Raw genomic sequence first — 12,639 nt, 5'->3', positions numbered from 1 at the left:
AAAGTAGCTCGTTTTCTCGCACGTTCTCTCTTGAGAAGCCCGCCGTGAAAACAAAACCAAAACAAACGTCAAACCTCTTTACAATATCAGTATATATGTCAAGTACTTTACTTGTATTCACTTTTTGTGTTTAAAAACCTTAAATTTAAGTTATAAACACATTTCAGACTTTGAAAGCAGAAAGATAATTACCAACATTACAGTAGTAAGACAATTTTCGTCAAACGTAGAGGTGCTGCATTTGAAGTCTGGCAACTATCTCTCACTTTTGTGTGTGTTTTTTCATGGCGTTTTGTGCCGAGTGGTTGGTGGCGTGATTTCATCTGTTTTATCTATTTCAAGCTTAAATCATAGTGATAGAAGGTTTATGGGTGATGTCTACCCTTCTAACCTACGCGTGTGTTGAACATGGGGACCCCGGAAGAACGATCATCGCCGGATAAAATACTGCGCGTCAAAAGTGGATGACATTGCATCAGAACAAAGCGTGTTCGTGTGTCCGCGCGATGAAGACGACAGTGAAGGAGAATTTTACGTTGGAAACATCGTTTTTGCTCGGGTAAGTACGCATTTTTTATTATTCTGTATTTGGTTGGGACGAGTTCTGGTGTTTATGGGTCAGTAATTCGCTAGACCCCCATCTCGTTTGCTCTGAGAGCCTACGTTGCCTACGTGAGTTAGTATACTTGTTTGGCGCCCAGTCCACCGTTTCCGCAGAAGTCAGCATCAATTTACGCTGAAGCTAGACCTTGGCTACGATGCTCGCGCTATGGTACACGGCTGCTAATAATTTCACATCACGCAAGGCTCTTTAACACCGGGGCGTTTGTTTATGTGTCTCTCAAACAGTGCCTTTGCGGTTGCAGATCGCAGTCGCAATTTCGCGTGAGTGGCACAACGCTGTGATTAGTCCTCCCTCGTGAATACCCGCGGTATACCAAGAAATAACATGAACAGGAGGTTCCCTGGAAGTGCATGTGAAAACGCGTACACGTGATTCCATGGCTGGCGTCTCTCCCCCCCCTTTCACGAATTCCGTGCAGTGCGCTTCGCAGCTATTGCGCTCGCGAGACCGGCGACCGTACGCCTCGCGGTCTTCGGTCCGCGATATGTGTGCTGTTCTCGTGAAGCTCGACAACAGCGAAATTGCCGTACTCGCTCGCCAACGCGCCCCGACAGCGTACGCGTCGACCGGGTGCTGACGGAGTTGTGCTGGAAGAAAAGCAGGCAAGAGATGAGGGCGCACGAGGTGTAGTTAAACATGAGAATTTACAAAGTGCAAGGTGGAGAAAATAGTATGCAAGGGCCGGAAACGGTGAGAGAGTTCGGGCCGCGCGCCAGCGAGCGAGTGCGGTAATTTACGTTGCCGAGTTTCACGAGTCCGGCACGAATATGACGACGCCCGTCTGAGAGTTCATAGAGGTATAGAATTCACATACGTGCAAATTGAAGGTGAAATGCGCGCATGTGGCCTCGCAGGGAGTTAGCATAGTCTCGGGGTAGTGGGGGAGATTTCACAACGCCTACGAGGCGCCTGCCGATTCTGTCGGAGTAGCTCTCGGGAAGTCTGGGGCTTGATATCAGAGGCATATGTATTGTTTAAATTAGTGCAGAAAATTGAGCCAATTCGCAAGTTCTCATTTTCGCAAAACCGCAGGCCATACAGAGACTAACAAGAAAGCTGTAGGCACTCACTCAACTCGATTTATATTGGAAAATTGAACGTGCAGATACAAGTCAGACATTGAAATGGAGGAGCCTCAACTATCACACACCAGTTCCGATTGAAAGCAAGGGATACAGATGAGCTGCTAGCATGCGTTCCATGCAAATTAGCTCAGTAGCTAGCTTTGCATATATCATGCATACCCCACTCACAGTACCTGCGGGTCTAATAAATACATTCTTACTGTGACCTAAATTTCACTTGGGGTGTTCCGGGAATGTTCTTATTAGTGCCTTGGAGGTTACTGTCTTTAAACGATTAAAAATCTACTTGATGTAAGCATTCGTGCTTTGTGTGTGCTCTTCTTGTATTTCAACAAGTGTCAGCACACTCACAGATTATGCACCTGCAGGTGCTGCTGCTGGCTGTCCTGGGTCAGCTGCCTTCCAGTCCCGTTTCAAAGGCTTTGCCAGGGCCTCCCTTGGCCAACCGACACTGCACCTGCTGTACCCAAGTACTGCCTGGCCTTTCGTTGGTGCTCCGTACGCTTTGCCGCCAGGAATGGTCATTCATCCATCATCTGGCCGCTTGGACCACCCGTTCAGAAGTCAGCGCATTTGCTCGACACATCGGTCCAGGCACTGCTGCCATATCGGTGCACCCACCGATTATGTATTTTCAGTTTAGTTATTGCATGTTGTGGAACTTGCCATGATGTATACCTGTTAGCAGTGCTGTGGCCTCTGATTATTTGAAACATTTTCATGAAGCAGTGCTGTGCGTATGGAGCGTGTCATTGCTTAGCAGAGATATTGAAGAGAATCTGGGGCTGACGACTAAAGGGCAAGAAGAGAAATTGAACTGACTTTGAAGCAAGTATTCGTATGTAATCAAGCCAAGCAAACATTTAGGATCTTTCGATATGGTTTTAAACTTGCAATACAAACAGATCATACTGGTAATAATCATACTATACCGAAAAGTACATCCCGCAGTCTGTAGAAGTCTGACAGCGCTTTTTTCGCAGTCTCTCATGACAGGCACTAATCTCAATGGTTGGAAGATAGTCGAGGTAGCACCAGTCTTTAAATCAGGAGACGGTACTTCACCATTAAATTTCCCTAACAAGCACCATATGCAAGGTCAGGAAACATTTCATCCACTCTCAGGTCGCTAATTATTTATAAAATCACAATATCACATTCGAGTATCACCACGGTTTTCACAAGGGTTACTTGAGAAACACAACTTTCAGGATTTGTTCACGATCTACATTGATCCATTGACACAGGCTTACAAACTGCGGTAGTTTTTCTCGATTTTTCTAAAGCATTCAATCGCATTGCACACCACAGACTACTTCTCAAACTTCACCCTAATGTCCTCACTTGAGCAAAAGATTTTCATTCTTCTCAAATGCAGTTTACTTCTAATAACTATATACTTCTTTTGCTCGTGCCACTTTGTTGTCCCCCCAGGCAGGTTGCTTGGTCTATCTTCCATGTTGCATATCCTCCCATGTAGGTCTATTTGCAGATGATGTTGTAATTTATCACACAATTTCTTTCAACTACTACCGTCAATGCTTTCAATCTGATCTTAACACAATTAACTCCTGGTGCTGCAAATGGCTAATGTCGCTTATCTCTAAAACAAAGTGCATGACTTTAACGGTGGCAAGTCCCGGATTGTAAATACTTACTTCATTAACAACAGCCTGATTACCTCTTGAGACAAAGGTGTTTTGGTAGGCCGGTAGGGGAGGGGGGATTGCATGGTGGATTTCAAAAGGTACATCGATTGGGAAAATAAGACGTGTGATTAATATTTTCATTTGCACTCCAAAACTCGCTTTATTTCATATGTTTAACCCACTGCCGTGGCAAGGGTGGTGTGCTGTGGAGGCGAATGTCGGTTAGATACCGCTTGGTGTAGCCGCTTTTCAGATGGAGGCAACACGTAAAGACGCCCGTGTTTGGATATTTCGATGCGCACAAAAATACCCAGATGGTCAAAATTAATGCGAAGCCTTCCCCTACAGTGCTCCCCATATCCCAAGTGTAGCTTTGGCGTGTTAAACCACCGGTTTTTTTTTTCATGTTTTTGGTATAGTACCAGCTGCTGTAGCAGGTGCAACTTAAAGGTAAAATTATACATAATGTTTCCAAGAGCTAAATATAAAGGCCATATTGAAGTGTGTTTATGGGTCTATCTCATAGCAGTAGTGAAAGGTTATATACTCTGGTGCAGGTTAAGAACGCCAATGGCTCATGTGGTGTAGTCCAGTGTTTGACAGAATGCCGTGTAGGCAGGTAAAAGCATTATTGCAGTGATGAAACGTAGGTCACTGACCAAGTCAAGAAAGCCATTTAACGGTTTGTTGCTTGTTCACGGTGAGCATGTGTCGTGGAAAACGAAGCTATATATTGGGCATTACGTGGCGCAATGAGTTTGTATAGATATGGTGCAGATTGCCATCCATTATGTTGATAATGTTGGGCGTCGTCTGAACAATGAGGGACTCGAGCAGTAATCGTTTGATAGATTGCACTCAGTTGTCAGTAATTTTGTCTTGTTCCAGTCGACCACGTGTCCCGTCCTCTCACGGTGCTCTGCCAGTGGACTTGTTTTTGCATGGCCCTTGTTCACTTCGTTCCAGTGCTGCATTAATCTTCTGTGCAGATTGCCCGTTTCGCCAATGTACACTGATTTGCATTCAGCGCATGGAATCTAATAAACAATACCCGGAAGCTTGGAGCGTGAGAGGGGGTCTCTCACGCTGACAATGTCAGAACGCAGCTTGTAGTGGGCACATGCACAATGTATGCACTGCGTGTCTTGAAAATGTGTGCGAGAGTTTCACCGATGTGTGGAACGTAGGTAATTGCTGCACGTTTTGATGCAGTCGTCCTGAATATAATGCCTAAAGCATTATATTTAGAAGAGGGCGACTAGCAAGAATCCACATTGACATTAGCAGGCAGAAGCGTCCACAAGGCCTGTGTCAAAACGTGCTGCAATTCTCGTCCTACACATCAATCAAACTTTCGCACGCATTTTCAAGAAACACATTGTGCACATCATGCAGGTGCCCACTAGCAAGCTATGTTCTGACATTGTCAGCGTGAAAGACCCCCTCTCACGCTTCAAGCTTCCAGGTGTTGTTTATGTTTTGAACAAAAAAAGTGCCATTTAAACGTGACACCTCCTTCCTTGCCGATTTCTGATGCCTGATTGTTCAGTTTGTGGGGATACGTTTAGCAGATTGCTCACATGTCTAACCTGTATTTGTGCTTGAGCAGTCAAACGCTGATGTTAGCAGTGAAGTAGGTGAAAATTGTAGTTTGATTGTAGTTGTGTGCAGATTACCTACATTGGTTAATTCGTAGAAAAGCAAAATTGAGGTAACCCTGCTAACTGTTCCGCATTGCAGCATTTTATTATGCGAACGTTAAGGAGTTCAGCTGCTTGTTAAAGGTGAAATAAACAGTGGCACAAAAAGAAGAGCATCTACTAAACAGAAATATCTTCACAATCGCAGGATGCCAACGGTCCGCCTACCAACTTGTGTCCTGCATCGTTTCTGCTGGCTGGAGCGGTTCATGGAGCATTTTCCAGCTTCTCAAAGTTTGTGGTCAAGCGCTCCTCCAAGTGAAAGATGCCGCAGAGGGATCTTTTGTTTTAATGCCACAATTTCACGTGCTCAGCAGCAAATTTACTCGTAAGGCTTTTTAAATATTCATCACCCAAAAGGGCATGTTACCTTCGTCTTCGGTGGAATGTGTCTGCACTCAGGTTATTTGTGACAGAAACAAGTGGACCACGTCATGAGAGTCATTGAGGCCTTGTTGATTGTGCATGCTTCTGAAATGACATTTTCATTAAGCTGAATACTTTCCACATATTACGATTTGTGAACAAATTATGGTAAAAGTCATGATTAGTTGTACTACACTGCAGGAAGGAAATGCCAACATACGTTTTAAGCACCTCTGATATTTCAGATCGTTGGCTGGTGAGCAATAAAACAAAACTGAAATTTTTTTAAAGTAAAATCAAATATTCGTTGTCACCAGTGCATGACCATAGTAAAAGCTATCTAGTCACCAAATTTAGAATTAGACACGAAATGCCAAGAAAAATAGGGAAATAAACTAGACAGCTGGCTACAATAAACCAATTTGTAAAACTCCTCAATGTCTATCAAGTGATGATTCAGGCGGGTTAGTTAAGATGTCAGTGGGTTTACACACCCAACTTGCAGGGAAGCACATGAGCTCCCAATATTAACATGTTTTTAGTGAAGACCGTCTTCCTTCATTAAGCTGCTTTGCACATTGATGCCAGTCTGATAAATGTCCTGAATTTTTGTTATGATCAATCTTTGTATGGGAACCATATATTTTTATATGATGTCGCTGTGTATTTCTGAAACTGTATCTAGTCACTAATTCCAATTTGTCGTGGTCAGGTTTTTTCAACTAATTTGTAGCTTTTTTAACAATTATGGTATATTTTGTGTGCCTAAAGGAATGCCTCATTGCATGTTTAGCCTATGTAGTGTTGAAAGCGGACATTTTGCTTCAAAGTGGAATGTCGGGCTAGCAACAAGGTACTTCGCGTGCTGCTCACTTTCATTTATGCCATTATTTTTTATATTATCATTTAAAATTAAAAGCCAACCAATTTGCTGTCGTTTTAATTTTGTCACCTACTTTATACTTTATTTTTTTTTTTTTTCAACTTTGTGTAAGGATTGACTATCCATATTTTTATGATACCAAGGCGTTGGACTGGGCTAGCTGGTACATGTTTGAATGGATGAAAAACCATAGGAAAACCCAGGACACAGAAGAGAACGACGGGACAAACTTGTGCCGTCAATTCTGTTTTAACTGTTTCCTGTGTTTACCACTGGTTTTTTATGCATTCAAACATTTTTTATGAGTTTGTTGAACAGTGATTAGTTTAGGTGTGTTCAAACAATTGTTGGCTGCGAAGGCTCCCTGTAGCATTTGTATAAGTGCTCTCTGCTTTTTTTTTGAGCCAATACCCCACCACCAGTCTTCATGAGGTGGTCTTTTGTAGAAATAAGTTGAAATAAATATTTGTTTGCATTGCTTTACCTGTTTTGAAAGAATTTCTTGTTCATTCTTGTTTCATTCAACCCCGTTTCAGAATCCTGCTTAAGGCATTTCCTCTGTTATTTTTTTTCAGAACCAGGAAGGGTGCTCATCCTCGGTTCTTGCTGAAGCAGCAGTATCCATACTTCACACGTGAGCTCTGAACACACAGTAATTATGGTATGAAACATTCTACCAGTATAAGCCTGCTTTGTAGACGTCATTGTAGATGTCAAAGCTCTTGACAGTGTAGTCCAATGTCTGGTGTAACGGGCAATGTCTACAACTTGTAAAAATTAATTTTGTGGCTATAATGTTTGTGATTATTTTAAAATGCACGTCAACTACTATTTAGAATCGCTGTCTAAATTGGCAGCCATTTTCCTGGTGGATACAGAAAGTGAAAAAGCGCATGTGTAGAGATTTCAGTGCACCTTAAATGTCCCAAATTTGCTAAAGCTAATCCAAAGCCCTCCTTGTGGTGCACTTCATATCCCATGTACAGTTTTGCGTAAAAACAGCTAAAAATTTATGATCAATTTAAACTTAATTTAATGTTTTTAAATGCAAATATTCTCAGTTTAAGCTGCCATATTTAGAGTAAAATATTTTGTAACAATTATATAGCTACCAAAGGTTTACAGAAAAGCTTTTTGCTTTTGGTTGTGCACCTTCTTATCAAAAGAAAAATGTTGTTAAGAAAGGCAGAAGAAACCCAACTATGGAAATAGCAAACCCTGAAGCTGCGGATAGAATGAATGTTTTGTAGAGAATCTTTTGCTGATTTCAGTTCTAGTCAACTCTAAAAAAGTCTATCGACGTAGAATGCTTACCGTGAGGCACCTCGTAATACTAGCCAAAACTAATGGGCCCTGGCTGTTGGCTTTTCATTTGCAACAGTGACAAATGACCCCACATCCACCGGCAGGGACATAATGCAAGGCACCATGTACAAGCTAGCCTCATGATAAAATAATGTTTTCTGAACAATGGCATTACATTTCAACCATGGGCTTCACCAGGGAACTTGTATGCATTGTTCTGTGATGTTTGCAGTTCTTGTTATTGCTATGTGGGGTCATCTAGTCTAAAGGTATGTTTATAAAACTCCAAATACCACCAAACCTTGCAAGTGCTGTACCATATGAATATTTTTCCGTAAAGCAAAAAGAATAATGCAAACGAAAATAAATGGCTTGGGTACCCAACTTTTATAAGTAGATTATGAGCCGCAGTACGGAGGGAACTATATTATGAGCCGCATTACGGAGGAAACTATACATTTTGCATTTGGTCTTCCTTGATATTGAACCTTCCTGCTCAGCTCAAGAATAAGGCACTAAACATTGCAGGTAGCTACCTTGATTGGAAGTTTGATGCAATACTAAGAAGCCAAGGGTTTTAAGGTTCAAGGAAGTTTTGTGTGGTTGAAGTGTTGCACACCTAATTGCTTTCACTGCACAGCATGGTTAGGCTCTGCAGTGAATCTCGAAGGATGTGTACTGCAGTTCGGCAAAGTGAACATATAATTGGTTTTTTACGAAGTTTTGGGTAATCAACTACCTCTAAAGTTATAACTGTACTGAGATGTGGCTCCTGACTTTTTAAATTGATGTTTTAACAATCGGTGACACAAGTTCAAGGAAATTATCAGCTGATGTTGAGCTTCAATGGAATGTCTCACAGAACCGAGCTTGGAAAGCACGAATGTTTCATACCATAATCGTGTGTGATATTGTGCAATATGTGGTCTCACACCTGCTGCACCTGTGAACCGAGGATGACGCACCCGTTTTGTACCCCTTTAGGTGGGTGCTTTTGCAGAAGATGCTCCTACAGATTGGGGTGCTAAGTAGCACCCTAGGATACTTTTAGGCGGAAAAGGGTGTTTATAAGGCACCTGTCTTCTGGGGTGCTTCACAGAGGGTGCTCCTGCGGCGACAAAATCCAAGCACCCTAAAGGGCGTAAAATATTCAGTTTTTAGGGTGCTCCTGCGGCGACAAGCTGAAGCACCCTTTTGGGCGTAAAAATTTTTAGTGTGAAGTGCAAATTGTGTGTACTCGAGCATCTAACCGCAAGTATATACAGGGTGTCCCAGCTATCATGCACCAAGATTTAAAAAAAGAGCAATGGCGTTACTCGAACAAAATCTTGTGCGTAATGTTTGCAGTACTGTGGAGAAGCGGGCAGTAATTTTTTCGTTAATGATACTTAACTAATTAATTGTAATTAATTATCTAACTCGAGAAATACTGTCCTAATCACTGAAGTGTCAATGAGGCACTTGTAGGTACCCACGAGGGGAATCTAACTGCGGTATTTCAAGCGACGAAATAATTGCGTACTCATTTATTCTGACTGATAAAGAAAACCCGCGAAATATGAAAAATACCACGTGACGGCGCTTCCGCGCGCATTGTAAAGCAGCGTCCCCAAATAAGCTGCTTGAAAGCAGCTGCTTCGCCTGCCACCCTTCCGAAGAGACAGCGCATCACCTTGATAATGGCATGCATGAAGGAGCAGCAACAGCAAGATTCGCGGGGCGCGTGTGCAGATAAGGCACAAACTCGGTCGCGATTTATTCTTTCTTTATTTTGTTTATCTCATACTGGCTAACTCAGAGACAGACTGTTTGAGGGCATTGCTTTACGATGCGCGCTAACGCGCGCGGAGGCGCCGTCACGTGGTATTTTTCATATTTCACGGGTTTTCTTTATCAGTCCGAATAAATGAATACGCAATTAGTTCGTCACTGAAAATACCGCAGTTAGATGCCACTCGTGGGTACCTACAAGTGCCTCATTGACACTTCAGTGATTAGGACAGTACTTCTCGAGTTAGATAATTAATTACGATTAATTAGTTAAGTATCATTAACGAAAAAATTACTGTCCGCTTCTCCACAGTACTGCAAACATTACGCACTAGGTTTTCTTCGAGTAACGCCATTGCTCTTTTTTTAAATCTTGGTGCATGATAGCTGGGACACCCTGTATAGAGTGCCGAAAACAGCTTCGTCCGCTGCCACCACCACTTAACGTGCGCGAACGCCTTGCAAGGAGTGCGGTCGCATATTAACGACAGTGGCAAAAACAACCAGCAGCCCATGAGTCACATCACCAGCAGTTTCAAGACAATGCCCAACGTCAGCATCAGCCACCGCCACAAGTAAGCTGGTCCTTGATCGCTGCTAACCCAGTTAGGGTACCTGAATGGTTTCCGCAATTGCCTGTACGACAAGCCCCGCTGCAGACAATCTTCATATGCAGCAGCTAGAAAAGGAAAAGGAGCAACTTAGAAAACAATTAGAGCTACAGGCAGCCCGCACGAAAAAACAAGATCAACACATTGAGGAAGTGCTGAATCACCGTGACACGGTCACAAAGGTGCCAACACAACACGTGGTTCCAACTGCGACCCCACTGGAGATGACGCAAGCACCACCCGATCTGCCAACACCAACACAGACCGATATAAGTAGGCTTGAAACGCTGAGCGGTGATCACGGAAGTAAAATTGCAACGATCAAACGAAGGCAGGAAGTCGCCGCGGAGGTGAAGCGAAAAAATCGCACAAAACGCGGGACTCTTCCACCAATAATCCGCCCAGTCAAATCACAACCGATGACAGTGGGAACCCTGCCAGAGATGGAAACGCTAAAAGCCCCCAGATTGTGCCAACCACAGTATGGTAGTGGAATTGCCGCTCGTATCGCAGCAAGAAATGTTCGTTACCCCTCTTGGCGTTTCAACACACACCGACAGTCATTGCAAGAAACGGATACTGATCAAGTAACACTCAGGGGATACCAAACATACACTGAAGACTTGAAGGCAAGGACGGCTGTCCTCATCCAGGCAAACGAAACAGCCCAAATACATTCCTTTCCCACCTCACTGGATTATAGACTCGTCGAACTCATCCCGGCCAGGAAGACACGAGCAAGCCTCTTCATTTTCAACATCTACAGCCCTCCGTCTGCACCACTCGGCGAGATCAATTTCCTTTTCAAAACAGTCAAGCAACGCACAAAGGTCATGCCCTTGTAAAATTAGGAGATTATAACCTGGGCGTATCCAAGAGATAACAAAAAAGGGTAGCAGTTATACGAAGCAATCCGAAAGAATAATCTACATTTGTGAATTGTCTTCAATGGGCCTACCAGAATTGGAAATAGTGTCTCCAGAGACACCACGCCGGGTTTGACGTTAACTTGCGGTGTTAAAGAGCTCATTTGGGAATGCCTGGAATAAACGCTGGGCAGTGATAACTGCGGCTCCTCCATAACACAGGCCAACAACAAAAGATAGGAACAGCCCACATTACTGATTGGCGGATATTTAGAGAGACTACATCCGGAGGCCCCATTGAAGAAATTGAAAATGGACGGAGCAGGTGTTGGAAGCAGCAAGAAAACAGACCAAGGAACTAATAGTAACTCAGGACTACCCGGTCATAGATGCACATCATTTAATATATGCACGTTTGGGAAGCCCGGCAGGGTCTCACAAAACGGTGGAAAAGACGCAGAACCAATCGGAAGCTCCTCATCCGTATCGCTCAACTGACTCAGGAAGCCACCGATTGTGCAAGACAGCTAAGTCAACAAAATTGGTCGCTGTTTTGCATGACACTCCAGGGCACCCTTGGAACTCGTCGCACGTGGCATCTCCTTCGCTCCCTAATGGGTAGCAAGGAAACTAAATCAGCCACGTCGCATCAACTTAAACGCCTTATTCACAATTATCAAGACACAGAAGAAGATCTTCTGGAAGAATAAAAAAAAACTGTGGGAAGACACAAGGGACAAGGCCTTACTACCCAATAAACCGTACATGGGTGGCCCCAATCATGAAATGGATTCTCCATTCACCACAGCTGAAATTGAAGCAGTGGTCCAAAAATTAACCGGGAATACTACACCAGGAAAGGACAAGATTCGGAACAAGCTGCTACAAATTTGGACACCATTGCGTTAGAGGCTCCATTAGAATACATAAATGAACATTGGATTCCCGGAAAGCTCCCATCCAAATGGAAACACGCGGACATTACTTTGATACCAAAACCCGGTAAGCCACTAGCCACAGCAAATCTGCGACCCATTTCTGAACACCTTGTGTTGGGAAGTTATTGAATACGTGGAACAAAATCACCTTTCCCCGTATATTGAACATAATTGCCATTTACCAACAAATATGTATGGATTCCGCCCCCATCTATCCACGCAAGATTTCCTCTGCAACTTAAAGAATAAATAATAGACAGGCCTTCCAGTTCGCACGAAAGATGCTTACTAGCTTTGGATAGCAAAGGTGTCTTTGACAATGTCAACAACCGAGCCATTCTTCATGGACTAGCATCAATTGACTGTGGACAGAGACTATATATGTTGCGGCCTTCCTGACAGGACGCACGGCAACCATCGGAGTAGGGCACCTCCGTTCAACAACACTTAAAACGACGCCAAGGGGCACTCCACAAGGTTCGGTGATATCACCGCTCCTATTCAATACAGCAACGAAAGGTCTCCCTCAAATGTTTTGTGACATCCCGTATGTACGGCATGCGCTAAATTTACGCGGACGACTTGACCGTTTGGACCCCTACAGGATCAATAGAGGAGCAGCAAGACGCTCTGCAATCAGCCATCGACAAGGCACACGAATACCTTCGAGCGCGAGGCCTACAGAGCGCCCCAGAGAAACCAGCTCTGCTTACATTAATCTTTGGAAAGGCTACTCAGAGGAAGAAAAGCATCCCTGAGCCAGAACTCATAATACAGGGCAAACCAGTTCCCAACGTCCCTCATTTCCGTATTGTAGGCTTGTGATTCCCAAAAATGGCTC

At 43.6% G+C, this 12,639-nt stretch overlaps 1 long non-coding RNA gene across 1 annotated transcript; it reads left to right on the top strand.

Moving 5' to 3' along the window:
* Nucleotides 1-293: 293 nt before the first annotated feature.
* LOC144137859 (uncharacterized) lies at nt 294-6,791 on the top strand. The gene is made up of 2 exons (XR_013315752.1): nt 294-559; nt 2,079-6,791. It is a non-coding gene; the product is annotated as an uncharacterized LOC144137859 (long non-coding RNA).
* Nucleotides 6,792-12,639: the final 5,848 nt, after the last annotated feature.

The sequence above is a fragment of the Haemaphysalis longicornis genome, unplaced genomic scaffold (assembly GCF_048455015.1).
Source record: "Haemaphysalis longicornis isolate Haplotype H1 unplaced genomic scaffold, Haemaphysalis longicornis Haplotype H1 scaffold_5, whole genome shotgun sequence".
NCBI classification, from domain to species: Eukaryota; Metazoa; Arthropoda; class Arachnida; order Ixodida; family Ixodidae; genus Haemaphysalis; species Haemaphysalis longicornis.
This window is presented reverse-complemented; position numbering and strand designations above follow the sequence as displayed.